The 26,018-nt window shown below is 39.1% G+C and overlaps 1 protein-coding gene across 10 annotated transcripts in view; it reads left to right on the top strand.

Moving 5' to 3' along the window:
* The window catches only part of Anks1b (ankyrin repeat and sterile alpha motif domain containing 1B), a 905,411-nt gene that overhangs the window by 670,737 nt on the left and 208,656 nt on the right, over nt 1-26,018 (top strand). The window lies entirely within an intron of this gene.

Raw genomic sequence — 26,018 nt, 5'->3', positions numbered from 1 at the left:
GAGTAAATAAGCCAAGCAGGCCCTGAGGCCCTGAGTTCAAACACCCTTAGTACCAACAAAGAGAAAGAAAGAAGGCTGAAGTGATGAAAAGTGAGAAAAGCAAGCAGAATACCTGAGAAATGTGGAAAAGCCTCAGCTGCCTTAGACACATAGGATTAAAGTGCCTGGGGAGAAAAAACAGTAAGAGAAAAATGTCTGATGAGGCAGTACTGAGAATTTCTAAAACTAATCAAAGTCTTGGATTCTAGAAGCAAAGAGAATACCCAAGCACGATTAAAACAAAGGAACAGAATGCCGGACACATTATAGATAAATGGATATAAACCAAAATTAAGGAGAAAAATCTTGAGATCAAAAACATTACAAACAGAACAAGGAACAGAATTATTAAAAATGTCTTTTTAAAAATAGATAAATCATAAAACAATGGAACAGTCTTGGAAGTGCTGAAAAAAAAAACAAACAGAAGGTCAACATAGAATTTTGTAACCAGCAAAGTATCTTTTTTTTTTTTTTTGCCAGTCCTGGGGCTTTAGCTCAGAATCCAGACACTGTTCTTGGGCTTTTTAAGGCTAGCACTCTACCACTTGAGCCACAGCACCACTTGCGGCTTTTTCTGTGTATGTGGTACTGAAAAATGGAACCCAGGGATTTGTGCATGCTAGGCAAGCATTCTACCACTAGACCATGCTCCCAGCTCCCCAGAAAAGTATCAGTGTTCAAGAAGTAATGTACCCACTACTTGACAAATTTAATTGTAACCCCTCTATACATCACACTAACAATAAAATAAAATTATTTTAGAAAGCAAAAAGGCTTTATCTTTTTTTATTTTACTTTTGCCAGTCCTGGGCTTGAGCTCAGGACCTGAGCACTGTCCTCAGACTTTCTCAAGGCTAGAGCTCTACCTCCTTGAGCCTCAGCACCACTTCCAGCTTTTTCTCTATGTATGTGGTACTAGGAATCAAACCGGGCCTTTGTGCATCTAGGCAAGCACTCTACCACTAGGCCAAACTCCCAGCCATGGCTTATCATTTTCAAAGATAATTGATGTCTAAAGTAAAAACTATAATCAATTTGTTAAGCTGCTTAGAGGCTAGGTGTTTATGGATTAAGAGTTTATTTGTTTAGACGTTCATGGTTTACAAGTTGACTGGTTTAGGTATTTATGGCTTAAAAGTTTATTGGCGGGCCGGGAGTTTGGCCTAGTGGTTAAAGTGCTTGCCTAGCATGCACGAAGACCCGGGTTCGATTCCTTGGTACCACATACGTAGAAAAAAGCCGGAAGTGGTGCTGAGGCTCAAGTGGTAGAGCTCTAGCCTTGAGAAAGTCCAAGGACAGTGCTCAGGCCCTGAGCTCAAGCCCAGGACTGGCAAAAAAAAAAAAAAAAAAAAAAAAGTTTATTGGCTTAGAAGTTTTTGAAGTGGCTCTCCAGAGGTCTCCCCTCCCTCACTCTGAACCCAGTCAGAATATTACCTAACCTGTTATTTCTGATGCCAGCAGATAAATATTTTGCTCATTTTCATTTAGAGTCAAGCTCCTCCTATTTTGAAGGAAGATCTGGCTTTTTGATATTTTTCCCTGCTCCCAAGAGGATGTAGAGGACAAGTCTCTGCAGTATGTACAGGGCCCTCTCCTGGAGAAGAAATGGGTCAGATCTGGGCTTTACAATTGGGAGTTTCCGTTGTTTACTAGCCTCTGTCCCTTGAAGATCTACTTAGTTTCTCTCTGGTTCAGTTTTTTTGAAAGAATATTTATTTCTATTTCCTATAAAACATAAGAAGGGGTATCAATGTGTGAGAAGTAATGTACCTACTATCTGGTGAATGTAACTGTAACCCCTCTATACATTACAATAAAAAATAAATAAAAAGAATATTTATGGCCGGGAGTTTGGCCTAGTGGTAGAGTGCTTGCCTAGCATGCACGAAGACCCAGGTTTGATTCCTCGGTACCACATACAGAAAAAAGCCAGAAGTGGTGCTGAGGCTCAAGTGGTAGAGCTCTAGCCTTGAGAAAGTCCAAGGACAGTGCTCAGGCCCTGAGCTCAAGCCCAGGACTGTCAAAAAAAGAATATTATATTTATATTTTCTGTATGTTTAACAGGTATTTTCAGGCTATTTAAATAAGCACTTTGACATATTGCCTGACCAGGAAATCTATTGTGTCCCCAACCAAGTTTATAGGTGCAGAAGTTCATAGTTTAGAAGTTTTCTAGTCTAAAAGAAAAAACATATAACCATAATATCAAAGGAAAGGAGAGGAAAATGGTTTTAGACTGTGAATATGTATGATTGTATTATTTGGAGGTAGAGTATTAAAAAGTTGAGATGCATAATGTAAACCCTAGAGTAATCACTTTTTAAAAAGGAAGAAAGTAAGACCAGACACTAAAAAGAATAAAACATTTCTCCAATATAGAGGTTAAAAGAGAATCGTAAAAATTCTCTTCAAAAAGGGCAGGAAGAGGAAAAGAGCAGCAGAAAACAAATCAGGCAGATTAAGAGCATTCGTATTATATCCACAGAGGCAAATGGCAGGCTCTTGGTCTTGCCAAGCAAGAGTTCAGCAGTGGAGCAAAAAGCAAATACAAGTGCAAGTGTCTACCCTCAACAGAGAGCGAGGCATAAAGCCAAGGGGAGCACTCCAACACACAGTTCAGTCTTTGGTACTTCTGGGGGCTAACTGGTGGATACTGTGTGCATAATTGTGGGGTTTTCTTAAGAAATGAGACTTGTCCAGGAATCAAAGGAGGAAGGGAGGTGCCCTCAGAGCCAAGATGGTGGTCTTAGAAGAAATTTATTCACCAAACCAGATGATGGGACCTGTGGTTAACCTTTAGATACCACGAAGTTCCTGCTGAGGGCTGTTTGCTGCAGTACCAAAAGGAGTGAGGTGGGGAGGTCTTAACCTTATCCAGATGGCTTGTGAAGCCTGATGCTTGGGTGAATGTACCTTATTTGGTACCAGATCAGATCCTTGGCTTTTGGTTTGGTTTTTGGTTAGAGGAAACTTAACTGGTTGGGATTTTGTTTTATTTTTCAGTAGGAAGAATTAAACTCAGGCCCTCCTGCTTGGCAGCTAAAGACTCTACAATTTGTGCTACACACCCACATAACTCTTAGGTTTCTGAGAGAAGGTCTTGCTAACTCCCTACAGGCTGGTCTTGAAGTTCTCATCCTCCTGCCTCAGGGTACTGAGTAGGTGGAATTAGCAGGCAGAGGCCACCACATCCAGTTTTGAGGAGTCTTTCACCTGAAACTTTTGAACTCTGCAAGTGTAATATAAAGTCTAGGTGTTGATCTAGGTTACTAACCAGATGGACAATTTATTATAGGTCCGTATAAAACCAACAAAAAACAACCAGATGCACACAGTTGGTAGCAGTACAACCACTCCAGAAATAACCTGACATTATCTAATAAAATGGAAAACATGCATCTTCTATGAACTAGCAGCTGATCACCTACATATAGTACCTGATGAATTCTTGCATATGTATACCAGAAATTCATACAACAGTTAAATTATATATGAATTATATATGAATGTGTATTTTTAAATTACAAATGCATATATATGTATACATGTACATGTTTATAAAATAGAAGTTCATACAGCAACCTAAATCAACAAACTAAGATTAGACACAACTGTATAAATACACCTTCAGGATATGCTGCAGTATGGAAAAAAGGAAAGCATACATGCAAGTAATTCAACTTGGTTAGGAAAGATCAAGTGGCCAAAAAAGAGAGAAAAGAGACAGTGACATCAACAGATCCAATCAGAATTTCATCAGCTCTGAAGAGACGCACCAAGTAACTCCAAACCAAGTGGAGATGCTGGGCTCAGAAAGCAGGCCAGGAGCTGAGTTGAGGTTTATGTACAGCGGAATAAGGGAGCTGTTGAGTTGTGGAATCAGGTGAACTCCCAGACAGGGCCAGGGTGGGGAGGAAAAGTGGGCCAACAGGGCAAAGCTGGGTTATGAGGGCAAGGCAATTTCCCATCACACTTACCTGAGTCTCTCACATTCAGAAATAGGTAGAAACTAAGAATATATACTTAGAGAAATGACAAAGAAAAGCAGAAGGTGGAATAGGAGCTGCGCTCCACATGTGAGATCCCAGCAGGTCAGGAAGCTGAGATGAAGAGGATTTCCCTCTGAGGCTAGCCCAGCAAAAAGTTCAAAAGACCCCATCTCAGCCAATCAAAGCTGAACTGAATGCAGTGGTACAGACCTGTCATTCTCAGCCATACAGAAGACATAAATAAGAAAGATCTCAATATAATTTAAAATTTTCAAATTAGTTTAAAATTTTAATATTTAAATGTAAATATTTAACATTTTAATTTAATTTAAAATAGCTAGTTTAGTTTTAAAATAATTCAAAAATAACAAAAGCCAAAAGGTTTAGGACATAGCTTAAATGGTAGAGCACCTTCCTAACAAGCATAAGACCCTGAGAATCAAACTCAGTACCACCAAAAAGGAAAAGAAAAGATGATTAAAACCAAAATTCAAGGGATTATCTCTATGAGAAAGAAGGAAGAAGATGAGCTTATGAAGGGCACAGCAAGTACGTCAGAGAATGATGGGTACAGATACACACTGATGGCTCTACTACCTGTATTTTATTCTGGCTAATTAAAGCAGAAACATTGGCATCCACCTAGGAATTTTCTTAGGAGCATGGAAAACAGGACCCACCCCCAAACAGCCTGAATTAGAATCTACATTTTAACAAGATCCCAGGTGGTTTGTTTGCACATTAAAATTTTAGGACTACTTTAAAATTTAGATATACTTTGTAAATATTCCCTTGGATCTAATAAATATTTTAAAAATCATTTTAAGGTATTGATTCATGTTTGATGTCACATTCTAGTTATAGTTCCCAAAGACTTACCTATCAAAAATGGGAGGAAAGTGACTACATCTTGAGCCTGGTTCACTGTCCTTTAGAAAGTTGCCATTTTAATAGCGGTGGATAAATGTGATTAATTTCCTTTTCATGTCAGATACCTCTCCCCTGTGGGGATACTCATTTCAACATCTCAGCAAGTTAAAGTTATCTCCTTTAACAAGATGCATTTATTATCAAAATTACCTTGATATTACACTTGACATTAACTTAGTAAGTTTTCTTTAGGACTGATGATATAATTGTGGACACTTTCATATTTTATGTGATTGTTTCATGTAAGCATATCTAAAGCTGGGGTGAGACTTACATGTTTGGCCATCAAGATCTATTCTGCACCTAACATTATGCACTGGATAAAATACGTGAAACAACTGGGTTCGAACACTAGACAGCACGGGTTTTACAGGACAGAGTTCTCAGAAGGAAAAGAAATGAAACAATGTCCACAATTACTATAGATTTCTGCCTGGAGGCAGTTTATGGATCATAAGCAGAGGAAGGACTGGAGGATGGACTTCCTTGCTGACTTAGGAGTCAGCGCTCAGATAAATAAATATACACTTAAAAAAGAAGCCAGAGCTCAGACTTAGGGGATATCAAAGCTGAAAATTTCATAGAAATGACCTAGGAAGTAGAGGGCTATGATGATGCATAGCACGTGCTGACTACTTGGCCATGTAGCTGCACAGGTCTTTGTCTGAAGACACAGGCAAGTAAGACTGGGGACTTGTAAAAAAGGCGATTCCCAGAACACGCACAGGGTGCAAAGATACTGGATCTCTGCCAATCAATGTGGAAAGTTCCCTTCCATTACCTAGGTCTTTAGTGAGACCCCATGCCTTAATAGAATGAAATATATGCAAGAAATTATTGGCTCTGGTAGGACTTTACATGAAAGTGGTTAGTGGATTACAGGCATGAAGAAGAGAAAGAAATCCTTGAATTTTAAGTCATAGCAATAGAATCAGAAAAAAAATGAAGTATGAAGAAAAAAGTTGGTGAAAATATTACCAAGGCCTCAGTCACAGGTTAAAAACAAATGGATGATGTCTGAAGAAATAATGACCATCAAATTTCTTAATTTTGATATCAGAACCCTAAATTCATAGATCCAAATTATCTAACAAACCCTAAGTTATATACAACATATGCTTTCACACAAATATACACACATGCAGGCATGCGTACACATGCACAGTTCACAGCAAGAAGCAGCATAATAAAATTGTCAAAATTCTCCTAAAATCATCCAGAGATGAAAAGCATATAGAAACAAAAATGACAAATGCTGCAAACTATGAAAAATAAAGGACAATAAGACAATATCTTTAAAATGTTTAGAAAAAAATGATCCATTTTGTTCCTATATCCCATGAATATATCCCTCAAAAACAGAAAAGAACTAAGACTTAATTAGACAACAAAATTCAAGATTTTACAGTTATGAATTACAAAAAAATTAAAAGAAGTTTTTCTGTCTATAAGAAAATAAAACGGTACTAGGTGAGATCTCAAATTTACACAAATGAAGGAAGTATTGGAAATGAAAGTATATGGCAAAATGTGTGCTTTTTAAGTAATCTTTTCATATAATTGTTATTGTAATTAATAGAAGGGTTACAATATATTCACCAGATAGAAGGTGCATTACTTCACAAACATTGAAACCCTTTCTCATGTCTTGGTCCCCATTTCCCTCCCCCCCATCCCTACCCCTCATCTTGTTTTCCCCTCTTCCCTATCTGATTTCAAATAACCAAATAAGCATATATACAATATATCAGAAAATAAGGTAAAATACTATAACAATATGAGATAACCAAGGGACAGCAAAAGAGATGAGATAACATAGTACATTAAGGACAACAATCACTCATTATATGGCTTTTGTTTTTATATCCTGGAGGTCCTTTCATTTAGCATCATATTATATGGCCTTATGTATCTAGGTTTTGCTCTATTGTAAATCTCTGCTAGGAGAGCCCAAGGTTTCTACTGATTGTGACAAATGAGGGAAACTATTGAGCCTATGTTCGAGTCTGGCTTACTTCACTTAATATGATTTTTTCTGTCTTCCATTTCCCTACAAATGGGGTGATGTCGTTCTTTCTGACAGCAGTATAGAATTCTATTGTGTTTAAATACCACATCTTGTTGATCCGCTCATCTATTGAGGGGCATCTGGGTTGGTTCCATATCTTTGCTATGGTAAATAGTGCTGCAATGAACATCGTTGTGCTAGTGGATTTAGTATGTCTTTGAGGAACTGCCTTAAGGGCTTTCCATAGTGGTTGAACAAGTTTGCACTCCCACCAACAGTGTAGTAGTGATCCCTCCTGGCCACATCCCCTCCAGCATCTGTTGTTATTAGTTTTCTTGATCCTGGCCATTCTAACTGGAGTGAGGTGGAATCTTAGAGTTGTTTTAATTTGCATTTCTTTTATGACCAGAGATGTCGAGCATTTCTTCATGTGTCCATAGGCCATTCTTACTTCTTCTTCAGAGAAGACTCTCTTTAAGTCTTTGGCCCATCTTTTAATGGGATGGTTGTTTCTTTGGAGATTAGTTTTGGAGTGATTCAATTTTTTTAGCTGTTGATATAAAATGTGTACTTAAAGTGATTGATGCATGGTTCATATTAGAAATTCTAGCTACTCAGGAGGCTGAGATAGGAAGGTCACAGTTTGAAGCTAACAAGAAAGGTCTGGAAGACTCATCTCTAATTAACCACCACAAAAGCCAGAAGTAAAGCTTTGGCTCAAATGATAGAACTCTAACCTTGAACAAAAAGGCTCAGAGACAATGTCCAGGCCCTGTGTTCAAGCCCCAGGACCAACACACACACACACACACACACACACACACACACGCATGCACGCACGCACACACGCACGCACAAATAAAAAGATATACTATGAAAAGCTATAAATTTGAAGGTAAGCCAACAAGCTCATAGTGGAGATAAAATACGTGATTAAAATAAATAATCTAAAAGAATGTAGAAACTGAGAGGTAAAAACAAGAATGGGTGAAATAATTAGAAAGCAGCAACATAATAGATTTAAGTTCAGTCATACCAATAACTATTTTAAGTGTGTAAATTAAAATACAGCCATTGGGTGCTAGGTTGCTGCTCAGTGCTTGTGTAGCAAGCACGTAGTCCTTGGTTTAATCCCCAGTACTTTAAATTAACACTGAATTTAAAAATATTGGGCCGGAAGTTTGGCCTAGTGGTAAAGTGCTTGCCTAGCATGCACATAGATCCAGGTTTGACTCCTTGGTACCACATACACCAGAAATGGTGCTGTAGCTCAAGTGCTAGCTTTGAGGAAGAAGCCCAAGGACAATGCTCAGGCCCTGAGTTCAAGCCTCAGGACTGGCACCAAAAAAATATTTAAGCCAATATCTAATTACAGCTTGTTTCGGGAAAAAATTTACTTTGAATATCAAGACATGGGTAGATCAGACCTAATTGAACTATATTTTTCCTATCTTGAGAACATAAATTCTTTATTCATATTTGATATTTCTTCCATGTTCCATAATGTAACCTAATTTGGTCATCTAAATAGTTAAAAGTAGTTTATAAATATTGTTCAGTCTGACTCTAGATTATCACTCAGCAACCTCTTTCTTTTTTTAAATATTTTTTATTGTAATTAATAAAAGGGTTACATGATATTTGCCAGATAGAAGGTGCATTAATTCACATACATTGGTCCCCATTACCCTCCCCCCCACCCCCACCCCTCATCTTGTTTTTCCCCCTTCCCTATCCAATTTCAAATAACCAAATACCAATATATCCAATATATCAGATAACAAAGTGAGATACTGTAACAATATGATATAACCAAGGGACAGCAAAAGAGATGAGAGATAACATAGTACATTAAGGACAACAATCATTCATAATATGGATTTTGTGTGAATATCCTGGAGGTCCTTTCAATTATCAGCAACCTCTTTCTAAAGCTACCACTAAAATACTACTATGAAAGATAAACGTTTGTTCCGCATATTTGAATTTTATTTTAGAAAACTCAGAGATAAAAGTTGGCAACACTAAAGAGACTTTCATTCCCCAACCTCTACTGACCTGGAACATCCATTAAGAATGGTATCTTATGGTGCTGTGTGCAGTGGTGTTTATGTATAGTTTTGGGGGGAGGGGATACTGAGGTAGAACATAGGACATTATACTTGCTGCTAGCAAAGCACTTTGCCACTGAGCTACATCCCAGCCCAATGCATATAATCTGGTACTCAGAAAGTGGAGACTGGAAGAATGTGGTTAGGGGTCAGTCTGAACAAAAGACAAGTTATTAAGAGCTCCACCTCAACAGAACAAGCTAGGCAGACTAGTTGGTTTCCGTAATCCTTACAGGGAAGGTAAGAGGATCAAAATCCAAAGACGGCCCCAAGCGTAGTAAGTGGCTAGGAAATACTTTTTTGTGCCTGACAGCCATTTTTTTTGGTATTAGATCTAATTATTTTGTAATTACATACCAATCCCTTTTTAAAAAAATTTGCTTTCTAAATATGAGCTCACATCTCATTGAATTCCCATTATAATAATGTGGTATTTAAGCACTGAAAGTGAAACTTGCATTTTCATTCCTCTATATGAATGGATAAATGCCGTCAGTTTTTCATGACTAAATTTAAACGTTTTGGAATCTTTGCCTTTAGAATGTGCTAATCATATACCACAAAATGGCACTGACTTCTATAGAAAATAATGCAGCCAGCAACGTTGTGTTCTACCTTTGCAAAGAAATGCAGATTTCTTACAAAATTGAGCACAGCTTTCTTAGTAAAACAATAAGTTTTGCATTTAAGGCACTGAAGACAAATAACATTCTCTGAGCTGCAGGAATTCTCAAGTATTTAGAACTGCTTATTTTTATTCACTCCAAGCCATTTTTTTTATTCACTCTAAGAAACATAGACTTTGAATAGCCCATGATGCTGTTTCTTGTGCTTATATATTTCCATTGTATGTTAGCCAGCTAAGAAGGTTCATATGCACAGATGCCTTCCTCCTCATAGTTTACCAGTGTTTTCTTTCAACTTGTGTATGAACTATTTTTGCAATCCAGCCTTGCCTTTTATCTGAAATATTTGGATAGCTGACATGAAAAGCAAATACCTTAGTCGATCTGATAGCTAAGTACTTTCAGAAAAAAGCAAAATAAACAAATCTCCAAGGACAAATGAGCAGTTGTTTGTCAGTTGAGACCCTTTATCACTTCATGTTCTTCCATGTTCATCAAAGTGATTTATTTTGCTTCATTTAGCTTGTAACTTTCCCTATTTCCATTTTTTTTTTGCCAGTCCTGGGCTTGAGCTCAGGGCCTGAGCACTGTCCTTGGACTTTCTCAAGGCTAGAGCTCTACCACTTGAGCCTCAGCACCACTTCCGGCTTTTTTCTATATGTGGTACCGAGGAATCGAACCCGGGTCTTCATGCATGCTAGGCAAGCACTTTAACCACTAGGCCAAACTCCCGGCCCCCTATTTCCATTTTATTAATGTTTTCCTGAGCTGTGCACACCTTTTGCTAGTGCTTATTTTATGATTACATGAATTACTTTCTTATATTTATCTGCAATGTGTCTGTTGACTCTTTTCTTTACACGAGACGTCATGCCAGTAGCCTCTTCCATCCCCATACCTACAAGTTGGTGGATATCATGATTATAAAAGAAATAGTAACATCCAGCTTGGCTCTTTTTCAGTCCATTCTGTATGTGGCTTTTCCCTTGACTCAGAACACCCTGCTTAAACAAATATCATGCAGGAAATATCTTTCACTTCTTAAAGAGTTATCCTACGAATCTTGTCTCTGTAGCTTCTTCTCAGGCCAAATGAAAGTGAATCCATGAGACCCTAATAATCACTGCCCCACAAACCCCAGCCAAGGCTAGACTAGGCATTCCCAATCCAGTCAATCTGAAGCCATCCCTAGCCTGGTGGGATTTGTTTGTTTATTTTTGTTTTTGTCGGTCCTGGGGCCTGAACTCCGGGCCTAGGCATTGTCCCTGAGCATTCAGCTGGACTGAGATTTGCCTATTTGAGGGATTTCAGCTGCTGCTGGAATGACAGGTGTACACCGCATCCAGCCTCCCCCTGTGGAGATCGGGTCTTATGGGCTTTTGTTTGGCATACCTAGAACATGGATCCTCTTAATCTCAGCTTCCCATGTAGTTCAGGATGATAGGTATGCGCCATGTGCCCATATATGAGTTGAGAAGCTTGTGGGGCGGGGGGGATGATCTCAAAACTTTTCTGCCGGACTGGCCTTGAATGCCAGGCAGGATGAGACCCTGGCTTAAAAAGCACCAGCAAAAAGTCATGACTGGAGATATGGCTCAGTGGTAGAGCAGCACCTGCTTAGTAAGACTGACACCTTGAGTTCAAAGCCAAACAAGAACCCTGGTGCTTCACAGACACAGTCCATAAGGAACATCTCAATAATGACATTCAGGACGTAACCGTCCGTCATACCGAGAAAGCTGTCCATCTCTAGTCCTTCCCTGCAATTTGACAGGCATCTCCTCTCTCCAGGCACCATTCAGGTCATGGTGGATGAGATGGTAAGCTCTGGGCACATCTTTCTGCTACATCCTATATAGACTTGATTTTGATTCCCAAGAACCAGGTTTTTGTTTTTCAATCAACAAACAAAAGTTAAGTTAGGACACAATTGAAAAGGTCTAAGTTATTGCTTTATAATTTTTGCTTCAGATTGTGTTTAAATTACTGTTATCCTTTCTATTTTCATTCATTGAGGCAGTCATTGAACAGATATTGATTTGAGTACCTGTGATGTGCCAGTTCCCAGAGAGGGCAGACCAGTTGACTGGCAGTCTGTAAGGCCTTTTACTGTGGCTTGGGCAAATAAAACAGAAGCGAGTCATGCTAACAGTGTACCAGAGAAAAAAACATTAAAATTGAGAAGAGCTGTCATGGGAATTAAAAAATAAAGTTATTAGAGGAAAATAATATAGTGACGAATAAAGAAAGAAATGATGGAACTTGTGATGGAAGTAAAACAAATATAACTATATTGAAAAGACGTGTTATTGCTTTTGGAAGCAAAACTGCATGAAAGAAACCCAGAGAAGCAATTGAATATAGCTGAGACTGGATAGCAGAGAATAATAAACAGTCCCTGGGACATTTTCAAGGGGCTGGAATAAGACTGAACAAAGAAGGAGATATACAGATCAAATGATCTAAACACTGGCTTCAAATTGCTAGTTAGGTGTCTGAGAATGACTCATTGTTTCTGGTTCTCTTTCTTGAGATCCCATCTTTTGTAGTGCAGAAGAGCTAGCTATGTAGTTAACAGAATAAGCCTAAGCCATGGAGTAACCACACTTTAATAACAGGCATCCTGTTTCTCTGCCCAAGCCCACTGCTCTCTGTCTTCTGAAGCAGGGGGAGGAAATAGCACACAGTAATTCTCAGAAATGCGTTTTGCAGCCTTGAAATGAAATTAGTAGCAAATTTACAGCCCCAGGACACACTGGGCACACTGTGTGTGTGTGTGTGTGTGTGTGTGTGTGTGTGTGTGTGTGTGTGTGGTGTGTGTGTGTGTACATGAGTGTGTGTGTACACACACATGTGCATGTGAGTCTTGAGCCTTGAAGTCAGAGCCTAGGCACTGTCCCTGAGCTTTTGTGCTCAATGCTAGCAACTCATTAATTGATCCACAGCTCACACTGGGTGGTTAATTGGAGTTAAAGAGTCTCATGGACTTTCCTTCCTGGGTTGGCATCAAGCTACAATCCAAAGATTTCAGCCTCTTGAATAGCTAGGATTATAGGCATGAGCTGCCCTCACCCAATTAGACATGTTCTCTTGAATGTAATATGTGTTTTAAAATATTGATCTTGTGTGATATTTTGTTTTTCTCATAAAATGCACTTAAAGAAAGCAACTATACATATATATGTGGTGTGTGTATATATATATATATATATATATATACACACAACTAATCATTTCCACAGAGTCAGCTATCTGGTTGAGGTCAGTTATTTATTTATATAATTCATATATAAGGGTTCATTTTGTTTGCTTTGATGATTGACTTGTAAATGCAATGGATATAGAGAGGAAATGCTAATTAAAATTAAAAAATGTCCACAGAGTATTTAGCACACAACTAGTAATTAACCTTCTCAGTGTTTGAGCTTAGTTAGATTCCATTATGTCCATTTACCAGAAGGTGACACCACGAGCCTATAATATTTTCTTCTATGCTGTTTGGCTGTGGCATCTGGCTCTCTTCCCAGTCCTGTACAGATCACTTTGACATTTCACTTATCTGGGTGGTTTCTGTCATTTTCTGCTCGAGAAAATTGAGGGCCAGAAAAGCTGAGAGATTTCCTATTATACCACTCTAAGGCAGCAGACCCAGGCACAAACACATTCTTCACCACGCAGGCGCCAACCCTTCTGATTTCTAGCCTTGTTCCAGGCTTGTTCATTAGCACAGGAGAGTGTGGGTGCTGCCAGAGAATGTTCTGGAGGCTGGATGTTACTGTGAGAAAACCAACGCAGCATTAGAAAATGTTCTTATGCAGGTCTCATCCTGTACTGAAAACGTAATACAGGGGACATTGTTTAGTTTTATTATCATATCAGAACCATGCCCAAAAAGCACTACTTTCATAAACTAAAGTGGAAGAGCAATGTTCAGTTGTTCTCTACAACTCTGGTCCAGAAAACAGTTAACATCCCTCTTTCCTTCCCTCTTAGGTTCAGAGGTAGCCATCTTTTCTGTGGTCAAATGACTTTCCATTATTAGTCTCTGACTTTTATTTAAAAATCTTATAACCCAATCGGAACTAATGGGTCTTGTCATTTCTTGGCTTTATAATGCCTTCCTAAATTTAAGAGAGATAAAGATGGAAAGTTGTTATCTCTTTTCTTCTCAAAGAATGTATTATGGGATAAATAATGTGCTCTCTATTTTGTTCTCTGTTTTATTCTAAAATACAAAAAAGACTCCAGCCTGAATTCTTTGTGTCTTCCTACCTGCTTTGATTTTTTCCCCATTGTTTTTCCTCTAATATGACTTTTCTAGAGAAATGACTGAGTGTTAGCATTACCTAGATACTTATTTAAACATGGATTCTTACCAGTGGTTCATGCCTACAAATCCTAGCTACTCAAGAAGGCTGAGATCTGAGAATCATGATTGAAAGTCAGTCCCCGCAACCAGCCCTGGACACCGTTATCTCCATTCAGCCAGCAAAGTTACAGGAACTGGGGCACCACTCAAGTGGCTGAGTGCCAGCTGTGAGTAAAATAGCCAAGTGAGAGCATGAGATCTTGAGTTCAAGCTTGAGTACAGGCAGCATAAACACACACACACACACACACACACACACACACACACACGGATGCACACACACACACACACACGGATGCACACACACACACACGGATGTACACACACAGAGCAAAGAAAATCATAGATTCTTAAGTTTCTGACCCAGTAGGTCTGGTATAAGCCCAAGGATTCATTTTTCTACAAAAGCCCAGATATCTGGTGATAGTCTCCCCAGGTCATACTTTGAGAAGCATTGGTCCAGAGCAGTGGTTTTCCACTGCTCTACATTAGAATACGATCTCTGCCAGACTCCAGTGCCAGAGATGTGCATGTAGTCGGTTTAGGCTAACAGAAGAACAAGGACATTTTAAACTCTTCCAGGTGATTCAGCAGCTACGCTCCCAATCCCATCAGATTCAAACACTTGAACTGGGTTTCCTCTGCTATCCACCATGAGCTCTCTAGTACCCTCTACTGTCTCTCCTTTAAATACCTTCCTGGATGTCTGTAGTACTTACTCAGATCCAATCCATAGCAGAGTACAGTCATGCCTACCTCTGCCTTTCAGCTGAGGACTAACTACTAACAAATATAAACCAGTATTCCCCTGGGCACCATATGCCACTTACTGACCCCCATCCTTAATAGATTTCTTGGTATTTTGATAAATCAGTGCATTAATTAAGTGATCGATCTAGGACATTCATCCCTACACTCAAAAACACCTCACAGTGTTTGATACAATTAACTCAATTATTAGGGAGCACCATACAGCTCAATAGTTAATTAGGCTTTCCAACCAAATAGAAAGTATTTTCAGTGACAAGATAAAACTTCTCCTTACAAAAGGAAGGTTCCAAACATCCCTGACCCAATGTTTGCAGTGTCATAGTTTTGACATTAAAAAAATACTGTCATGAAGTTTAGGGGGGTTTCCCCTCTATGATGGGGGTCTCATACAGCTCTCAGAAAAATGGGCCTTTATTCTTATTCTCAGTGCCCTGAAGGGAAATACATTTGGCAATTCATTTTAAATGCATTATTTAAAAAGAAAACCATCATCCAGATGGCAAGCTATAATATTTCCATTGTTATATGTTCATCATTGTATTGTGAATGCCATATAGACTAGAGTAAAAAGCATCGAAGTCAGAGTCATCTCAACTAATGGATTACATTCACAGCTAACTACACTGACATCACAGATTTACCTCTGACTTTTTGCCCACCAATAAAAATAACTGACATTTTAAAATGTGCTAAGCATATCAAGTCCTTCATATGCAACTGCCCCAGTTAATTCTCCCAACAAACACAACTTGAGTAAAAATTAGAAGACTGAAAAAAAAAATTAGGAGACTGAAGTTCATCTTGCCCAGTGTGATGAGGAAAGGGTAGGATTTGAACCTAAGCCATCATCAGAGTAAAGCCCACAAAGGCTAGATTACTATTGAATTCCCAGAATCTCAAATATCTCCTGAATGAAATCATTAATAAGTAAATCTTACTCCAGAACCACTGTTGTTATCTTCTAATAAAGCACTGCTGCCCAAATGAGTGCTTCAAACAGATGTTGAACCATGAGATTAAAGGGCTGTGGGTCCAGCAGCAAGAGGCAAATGGCCATCTAGCCTCCACCAGATCATAGACAAAACCAAACTGCCTTGGCATAAGCACTTCTGAGGCATGTTCAGAAGCCTGTGGCTCAACTTCCTGAGCAGCAATAGACAGACATAGGGAAGGACCTTGCAATCTTCACTAGAAGTCAAAGTCATCAGCAGGACTTTGGATATGCCCAGAGCCTGGCATTTAATTTGCCTATCGTACACAGCCTGTAAAATAGCTGACATACAGTAATGGAAACTGACAACCATGAAAACATTTACTGCAATGAAATTTTCAGTCGCCAAATCAATAGAAATCTAATTTAAAGCCATAGAATCAACACTTTTTCTACTTGTCTGTTCACTAGATACCCATCTCTTCCATATTATTTAATGTGTGGGGGTTTTTATTATAAAGCATAGCCATAGGAGTTATTAAGTCATTATAATTACTAAATAAGGTAGTCATGATTACCACCTAAAAAGTCTTCATAATCAAGATCATCTCCCTTCATGAAGTGATTTTAATTTATAAAATGTTTCACTGATACATCTAAATGTTGCAACACATTAACAAATAATCACCTACTCATGTAACTATATTTTAAGTACTCGCAAAGAAGGCATCTCTTTAAATAAATTAAATACATTAACAGTAGTTCTTCTGTAGAGCAAATCATGTCTCTTGCAATAAAATTAACATCTTCTATAGCTTAAGTTAAATGACTTTATAACATTGATTTATAAACAATTACTCATATAATGTGGTTATCTGGAGGGAGGATGAAATGGAGTTTTACTATGTCACTCCCTCCTTTCAGATTGGCCTCAAATTCACAAACCTCTTTTAATCCCAGCCTCTGAGCGCTGGGATTAAAGCTCCGCATCACTGTGCCTTGCCTGCAATGCTATTTTTAAATTCCCTACAAAAGATAAGAAAAAAGGAGTAATCATGTTATAATGTTTGTATATGTGTGTATGAACACATCTGTGTAATCAGACACTAATGGGCTTCCTGGAAGATTCAGCCTGCTATACTGTGGTTTTATCATTGCCAAAGTGGCTTGATATCCTTAAAATGTCTCACCAGTAATAACTGGACTGTTGATTGCTAATCACATTAGCAGTGAGGCAAGTAATTATCAGATATCCATTTTTACAGTTTCATTATAAGATATGCTTCCATATGTAGGTAAGAAGGAAGATAACAAAGAAAGGGTTTTTTGTGGGGGCGGGGAGTTGTGAATGTTCTGGTCCTAGGGCTTGAACTCAAGGCCTAGCCTCTGTCTCTGAGCTCCATGTGCTCACAGATAGTACTTTATACTTGAGCCATAGCTCAAGTAGTTTAGTGGAGTATCACAGACTTCTCTGCCTGGGCTGGCTTCAAACATGAACCTCAGATTTCAGCCTCCTGAGTAGCTAGGATTACAGGCGTGAACTATTGTGCCTGACTCCAAATAGGTGTTTTTTTTGTTTTTGTTTTTGTTTCTGTTTTTAAGATGTATTGACTAGAGTTTGGCCTAGTGGTAAAGCGCTTGCCTAGCATGCACAGAGACCAGGGTTCGATTTCTTGGTACCACATACACAGGAAAAGCCAGAGGTGGTGCTGTGGCTCAAATGGTAGAGTGCTAGCCTTGACAAAGCCCAAGCTTGAGTTCAAGCCTTAGGACTGGCAAAAAAAAAAAAATCTCAGCTCTTTTAGCCTGGCACAGTGGCTCAGGCCTATAATCCTAACTACTCAGGAGGCTGAGGTCTGAGGATCAAGGTTTAAAGTCAGCAATGGCACTAAAGACCTAGAGACTCTTATGGGGCTTGGCTCAAGGGTAGGGTGGTAGCCTTGGGCTGAAGAGCGCAGGGACAGTGCCCAAACTGAATTCAAGCCCCATGACCCACCCACGCCCTCCCCCCCCACAAAAGATATATTGACTAGAATACTTGATTTTAGTGTTATTGCATATTTATAAAACATCATTGCTAGGCACTGGTGGCTCATATATGTAATTCTAGCTACTCAGAAGGCTGAGGTCTGTGGATTGTAGGTCAAAGTCAGCTCAGACAGGAAAGCCCAGGAGACTCTTGTCTCTAGGTCAGTCACCAAAAAGTTAGAAATGGAATTGTGGAGTAAGTGGTAGAGTACTAGCCTAGAGCAAAAGAAACTCAGGGATAGTGACCAGGCCCTTATTTCAAGCCTCAGTACTATCCAGCACTATGATAACCAAAATGTTATTCTCCACTGGAACTTTTTTGTTTTGTTTTGTTTTTGTTTTTGTTTTATTTTATTTTATTGTTGGGGGGGTGATGTACAGAGGGGTTACAGTTACGTTCATCAGGTAATGGGTACGTTTCTTTTTTTGTCAGTCATGGAGCTTGGACTCTGGGCCTGGGTGCTGTCCCTAAGCATTTCAGCAGAAGGCTTCTGCTCTACTCCTGAAGCCAATCCACTGGAACTTTTAAAATTGAATGTGTACAAATGTGTGCGAGTGGGTATGGGCACAGAGATGTGGGGAAGAAGGGGGAAGAGAGGAGAGAGACATCAAGATTAAGGCTGAACTAATGATAGCTATGGTTTCTCTGCTGGCTCTGTGTCCCACTGGTACTCAGAAGCACTGTTCAGGTGATAAGAACAGACAAATTGGGAAGGGTCTTTTTTAAATTGGAACTCATCCTCAATCTCACCACCTATCTATGAATTTTATGTAGTTTCTTTTCCAAGCTACATACTCTTAAGAGCTGAAACTAAGGAAAGTAAATAAACATGGGCAGGTGTACATGAAAGCAATCATTCTTCCATTTTTCTATACAGTGATAGCTTAAAGGGGGATTTTAAATTCCTTCATTTTTATGGTTCTGGAGATCAAATACCAGACCTTGTACATGACAGGCAAGCACTGTATCATAAAGCTATATCCACAACTCTACTGCCCACCTGTACAGTCTGTTACCACAATGTAGGTATAGTAAGTAAACATTGTGAATAAGAACTTGGTATACAAACTCAACTTTATGCTTCCTAGAACCCCTACCTATCAGACTGCCACCACTAAGGCTCTGCTAAAAGCAAAAATATCCAGAGCATCCAGCTTTTGGACAATCCAGCTTAATTGGGTTCACTCAATCAGGAGCAAGTTATCATTTACTAATCTCATGTGTGTAGTCCTGGAGCCCACAGAGAAAACTGGAAAAAGGAGGATTTTTATCCCTTCAGAGACCAATAAAGAAATCCTATGTATTCCTTGAGCTACAGTGCTCTGGTGTAAGAGAAGATGCCAGATTCTGGACAGAATTTGGAATGTATTTAGAGATATCCTCCCTTCCAAAGCTATTAAGTTATTCAATAATACCTTCTGAAGGAGGGAACATTTTTAGAAGTGAGAAGGAGATTAAGAAAAGTGCTAATACAAGGAAACAATGTGAGCTGAATCTTAAAAAGCGAGTTGGTGTTCTATAAGTGGCTAGTAGGAGGAAGAAGTAGCAGTAGAGTAGAGAAGGAGGCAGAAGTGGCAAATTCAGGGCAGACAGCTCAAAGATCAAACACATGGAAACTGAAAAGGTACACATCTACACTAGAACAGAGATGAATGCTGCATCTACTCCCCTGTACCCAGAGTTTAGCACAGTGCTTATGTATGGGAAGAACTTTATATTTGAAGATTGAGTGGATAACAAAGCATTTTTAAAAGGATTTACTGTAAGTAGTTCATCATGGCCAGTGGATAGGACTGATACATAGCCTAGGAATAATCTCAATAAATCTGAGAATAGCCAGAATCAGATCATGATGTTTCATGTTGACCAAACTCAAGATCTGGAGGAATTGTAGATAGAAAGAAAGCTTGGGGTGGGGGGAGTTTAGGCAGGCAAATGGCATGGTCACATGTACATTTTAAATTAATATTGGAAGAATCATGTGACGGCTTGGAGACTGAGTGACATATAAATCAGGTGAGAGACTGAGAGTATAATCCATAAAAAGCAGTAGCAAAGATAGAGGAGAGAGGTGGATTCTGGAGATGGTATGAAGCAAGATTCATGTGCCAACAAGTAAACATGGGTATAAGCAAATGCCCAGAAGACTCAGTTTCTTAGTGGTTCCACTCACTGCATTCACAAAGGAGCAGGCCAAATTTGAGAGTCAGAGAAGAAATGGCATTTGAAATGTTTAGAAGCTCTTAAAAAAAAAAAAACATGCATCCAGAATCCTAACCACTTCTCACTTTTTCCACTGCAGCTTCCTTGGTCCAAACTATGATTATCTCTTGTCTGTATTGCTGCAGGAGCTATGAAATTGGTCTTCCCACTTCTACTCATATTCCCTGCTCCAAGCCTTCTTCAATATAGCAACCAGAAAGATCCTAGTAAAATATAAGATCTAGACTTCTCTTTCCTATCATTTTTTCCAAACATCTTATTATCCTAAATTCAAAAAGAAAAAATGTTTTTTGCTATTTGCTGTTCATTCTAGCCCATACCCACTTCATGGCCCTTGCACTTGTTTTTCTACTCTTTAGCTCTCTCTTCCTCCTTCACTTTCTTCAGGACCTTCTTGTGGGTCACAGTCCCAGAGGGGGTTCTCTCTAACTCACCATTTAAAAGTATACCTCTTCAACTCCTAAACACCCTGATCGGTATTTTTCTACAATATACATAATGATCTAATTTTGTTTCACTTATTTACTTTTTTACTTCCACTGGAATGTATGGTTCATAAAGAGAATTTTTGTTTTACAAGTAACTTGTCCCTCACATTCAGAACAACACTAGAATGGCTTAGTCTATTCCATTAGACAGACTATCTTAATCCCTCTATAAATAGAGGAAGGAAGGGAAGGAGAGAAGGTGTATGTGCTGAGGATTATTAATGTTTATATACAGCATGATGTAATGTATATCCCCGACCTCCTTGCAATCTGTTGGCGTAGTAAGACACATTCCAAGAAAAAGTTAGGTAATAAGTGCATGCTGGAGTCAGCTGTAATACTCTACCACCTCTTTTTGCCTTTTTTGAACTAAGGCTACTAGAAGAAGATAGTAACACTATTCATTCTCAAATTTCTTCTTGATTAACTAATGAATAATACCACAAATTGTCTATGCTCGGCAAAACCCCATGTTTTTTCAGATACAAAATAGAACTGTGCAGTAGTAGCATGTATCATCAAACTACATAAACATCACTTTCTGCTACAGAATGTGTAGAGGTGAACACATCTGGTAATGTGAATATTGAGATATCCACAGTTGGGAAAATTCTTTTTTTATTTGAAGTTCCCTTTTCGAATGTTGCCATGAGAACATAGTAGCCTCTTCACATTTCTTCTGTTTCTACTTTTAGGATTAATACTACCCATGTTCAGCGCTTAAAAGTTGAAATATGGTAGCAATAGAGCAAAGGCAAGGAGATTGTCTGGCTTTTAAGAATCTTCTCAATTTACCTGTCATACAGAATGTGGTGAGAGATGTACTCTACTTCAACAAAGTAAAAAAAAAAAATCTCTACCCATGTAGCAAGTTACTCCATTTATTTATAAATCAAATCATTAATTACGTATTGGTTAGCAATCTGTGATGGGTGAGGGCTGTTGATAAAATACTGATAACAGTCTCTGCTTTCAAGAGCTCTCCCTATCTGGGTAGGAAAGGCATTCCCAAGGCTGTGTTGCAATGAAGTAGGGGTAGGAAGACAGGGAGGGAGAGTGAGGAAAAGGAAGGGAGAAGGAGAAAGAGAGAAAAATAGAGAGATATACTCTGGTAGCTGGGAATCCAGGTGCTACGAGAACATGACAAGATTAATACATAAGGAATCCACCACTGTTTTCTTTGCCAACTTGAGTTGGAATCCATTGATCTAGTCGTTGCTAAAGCACCAACCAAGACACATGGTTTACTCATTCTGTGGTGTTATAACTGAGTGCCATAGACTAGGTATTTACAAAGAACAGAAATATATTGTTGATTGTTCTAGAAGCTGGACATTCTGAGGTCAAGTCCTTGGCAGTTTCACTTGTCTGGTGAAGGCTGCAGCTTCTGGAGGGGAATAGGACTGTTCATGTGGACAAAGATGGAGAGACAGATGCTGGATGCCAGCGGTTCATGCCTAGAATCTTAGCTACTCAACAAGCTGAGATCTGAGGACCACAGTTTGAAACCAGCCAAGGCAGACAAAACTGTAAGATTTGTATGTCCAATTCACCGACAAAATGCCAGAATTGGAGGAATAACTGAAGTGGTGAAGAGCCAACTATGAGTAACAATGCTGAGCAAAGTTCATAATTGCAAATGTGACAAGAAAGTTGAGACACCTTAAAAAATGCTGAGCAAGAATGTGAGATGCTCAATAAAACTAATAACAACAGGTGCTGGAGGGGATGTGGCCAGGAGGGATCACTACTACACTGTTGGTGGGAGTGCAAACTCATTCAACCACTATGGAAAGCAGTGTGGCAGTTCCTCAAAAGACTAAACATAGAGCTCCCCTATGACCCAGCAATTCCACTACTAGGCATTTACCCAACCATCCAGAAACAAGGGCATACTAAATCCACCAGCACAACAATGTTCATTGCAGCACTATTTACCATAGCAAAGATATGGAACCAACCTAGATGTCCCTCAGTTGATGAGTGGATCAACAAGATGTGGTATTTGTACACAATGGAATTCTATGCTGCTGACAGAAAGAACGACATTGCCCCATTTGTAAGGAAATGGAAAGACTTAGACAAAGTCATATTAAGTGAAGTAAGCCAGACTCAAAGGAACATAGGCTCAATGGTTTCCCTCATTTGTCACAATCAGTAGAAACCTTGGGCTCTCCTAGCTGAGATTTGCAATAGAGCAAAACCTAGACACATAAGGCCATACATTATGACACTAAATGAAAGGACCTCTAGGATATAAAAACAGAAGCCATCTAATGAGTTATTGTCCTTAATGTGCTACGTTATCTCTTATCTCTTTTGCTGTCCCTTGGTTATCTCATATTGTTACAGTATTTCACTTTGTTATCTTGTATATTGGATAAATGCATATTTGGTTATTTGAAATTTGATAGGGAAGGGGAGAAAACAAGATGAGGGGTGGGAGTGGCGGGGAGGGAAATGGAGACCAAGACATGTGAAAGGGTATCAATGTATGGGAATTAATGCACCATCTATCTGGCAAATATCATGTAACCCTTCTATTAATTACAATAATAAATATATGAAAAAAAAGAGTCTCACAGACTTTAGTGCCCAGGCTGGCTTTGAACTGTTATCCTCAGATCTCAGCCTCCTGAGTAGTCAGAATTACAGGTGTGAGCCACCATGCCCAGCTCTGTCAATATTTTTTTAAATCTATACAACTGTTTTCATCGCCTTTGACAATGTGGGAAGATATTTACACGCCAAACCTAGCACAATCCATGTTGTAGTTGGCTAAAGTGTCTTTAGATAGCCAGGGTTCCAGCTATAGCCACTCTTTAATTTCTCACTTCAGTAAAAAAAAAACATTAGTGAAAAGGCAAAGGGAGGGAGAAATCTGCAATATTCTAAGTTTTGAACCAAATGAAAACAGATAAATAACTTTTAAAGTACAAATTTCAACAAAATCAGGCCATTTTTCGAATTCATCAAGAACCAGTTTATATGCAGTTCTCAAGGTACTGCCAAACTTAGTTTATCATTGGAAATGACAAACTGAATTTTTTTCATATATTTTTTATTTTAATTAATAGAAGGGTTACATGATATTTGCCAGATAGAAGGTGCATTAATTCATATACATTGATACCCTTCTGCCTGTCTTGGTCCCCATTTCCCTCCCCCCACCCCCACCCCTCATTTTGTTTTTCCCCCTTCCCTATCCAATTTCAAATAACTGAATACAAATATATCCGATATATCAGGTAACAAAGTGAGATACTGTAACAATATGAGATAACCAAGGGACAGTAAAAGAGATGAGAGATAACATAGTACCTTAAGGATAACAATAACTCATTAGATGGCTTATGTTTCTACATCCTAGAGATCTTTTCAATTAGCTTCATACTATATGGCCTTTTGTATCAAGGTTTTGCTCTATTGCAAATCTCTGCTAGGAGAGCCCAAGGTTTCTACTGATTGTGACAAATGAGGGAAACCATTGAGCCTATGTTCCTTTGAGTCTGGCTTACTTCACTTAATATGACTTTGTCTAAGTCTTTCCATTTCCTAACAAATGGGGTGATGTCGTTCTTTCTGTCAGCAGCATAGAATTCCATTGTGTACAAATACCACATCTTGTTGATCCATTCATCAACTGAGGGACATCTGGGTTGGTTCCATATCTTTGCTGTGGTAAATAGTGCTGCAATGAACATCATTGTGCTAGTGGATTTAGTATGCCCTTGTTTCTGGACGGTTGGGTAAATGCCAAGTAGTGGAATTGCTGGGCCATAGGGGAGCTCTATGTTTAGTCTTTTGAGGAACTGCCATACTGCTTTCCATAGTGGTTGAATGAGTTCGCCCTCCCACCAACAGTGCAGTAATGATCCCTCCTTGCCACATCCCCTCCAGCATCTGTTATTAGTTTTCCTGATCCTGGCCATTCTAACTGGAGTGAGGTAGAATCTTAGAGTTGTTTTGATTTGCATTTCTTTTATGACCAGAGATGTTGAGCATTTCTTCATGTGTCTATAGGCCATTTTTGTTTCTTCTTCAGAGAAGACTCTCTTTAAGTCTTTGGCCCATCTTTTAATGGGATGGTTGTTACTTTGGAGATTAGTTTTGGATTGATTCAATTTTTTGAGCTGTTGATATATTTTAGATATTGTTGGGAGCCAGAGTGGAATCAAACTATACCTTGATTTGCATCAGACAATGGCTTTCTTGTCTTATTGTTTTCTGGCCTTATTCTGTTTAAATGACCTGAGATTTACCATATGAATGTAACAGCTGGAAGTTCCCTGGTTTCAAGAAGGGATAGAAGCTGGAGTTGAGAATAAACGAGGCGGCAGTTTTTACCTGGGCTGCAGACCTCCCGGACCCGATGTGTTTGTCTCTCTTCTATTTTTTCCAGTCCCTGCCCCCTATTTCAGGAACCCCAATTTGCTGCCGGTAGGCCCCGGCAAGATATGAGGCCTTTGTCCGTTGTATGGTTGGTGAAGATCTTCTCCCACTCTGTAGGCTTCCTAATTAATTTACTAGTTATGTCCTTTGCCCTACAGAAGCTCTGCAGTTCAATGAAGTCCCACTTGTCCAGCCTTTCTCTGATTTGTTGTGATTCTTGGTCCTTATTGAGAAAGTTTTGTCCTGTGCCAAGGAGGCCTAGAGTATCTCCTATTCCTTCTTATAAAGTTTTCAGTGTGTTAGCTTTTACCTCCAGGTCTTTGATCCATTTGGAGTTAATTCTAGTGCAGGGTGACAAAGAAGGATCCAACTGCCAGGAGTTTGGCCTAGTGGTAGAGTGCTTCCATATGAAGACCCAGATTCGAATTTCAGTATCACATACATAGAAAAAGCTGGAAGTGAGTCAGAATGGCCAGGATCAAGAAAACTAATAACAACAGATGCTGGAGGGGATGTGGCCAGGAGTGATCACTACTACACTGTTGGTGGGAGGGCGAACTCATTCAACCACTATGGAAAGCAGTATGGCAGTTCCTCAAAAGACTAAACATAGAGCTCCCCTATGACCCAGCAATTCCACTACTTGGCATTTACCCAACCGTCCAGAAACAAGGGCATACTAAATCCACTAGCACAATGATGTTCATTGCAGCACTATTTACCACAGCAAAGATATGGAACCAACCCAGATGTCCCTCAGTTGATGAATGGATCAACAAGATATGGTATTTATACACAGTGGAATTCTATGCTGCTGTCAGAAAGAATGACATCACCCCATTTGTTAGGAAATGGAAAGACTTAGACAAAGTCATACTAAGTGAAGTAAGCCAGACTCAAAGGAACTTAGGCTCAATGGTTTCCCTTATTTGTCATAATCAGTAGAAACCTTGGGCTCTCCTAGCAGAGATTTACAATAGAACAAAATCTAGAGACATTAGGCCAAATAGTATGACACTAAATGTCAGGACCTCCGGAGAAGGAAATAAAAGCCATATAATGAGTGACTATTGTCCTTAATGTACTATGTTATCTCATCTCTTTTGCCA

The sequence above is a fragment of the Megascapheus bottae genome, chromosome 2 (assembly GCF_031878675.1).
Source record: "Megascapheus bottae isolate mThoBot1 chromosome 2, mThoBot2.hap1, whole genome shotgun sequence".
NCBI lineage: Eukaryota > Metazoa > Chordata > Mammalia > Rodentia > Geomyidae > Megascapheus > Megascapheus bottae.
The sequence above is the reverse complement of the archived record's forward strand: the minus strand, read 5'-3'. Positions and strand labels throughout refer to the sequence as shown.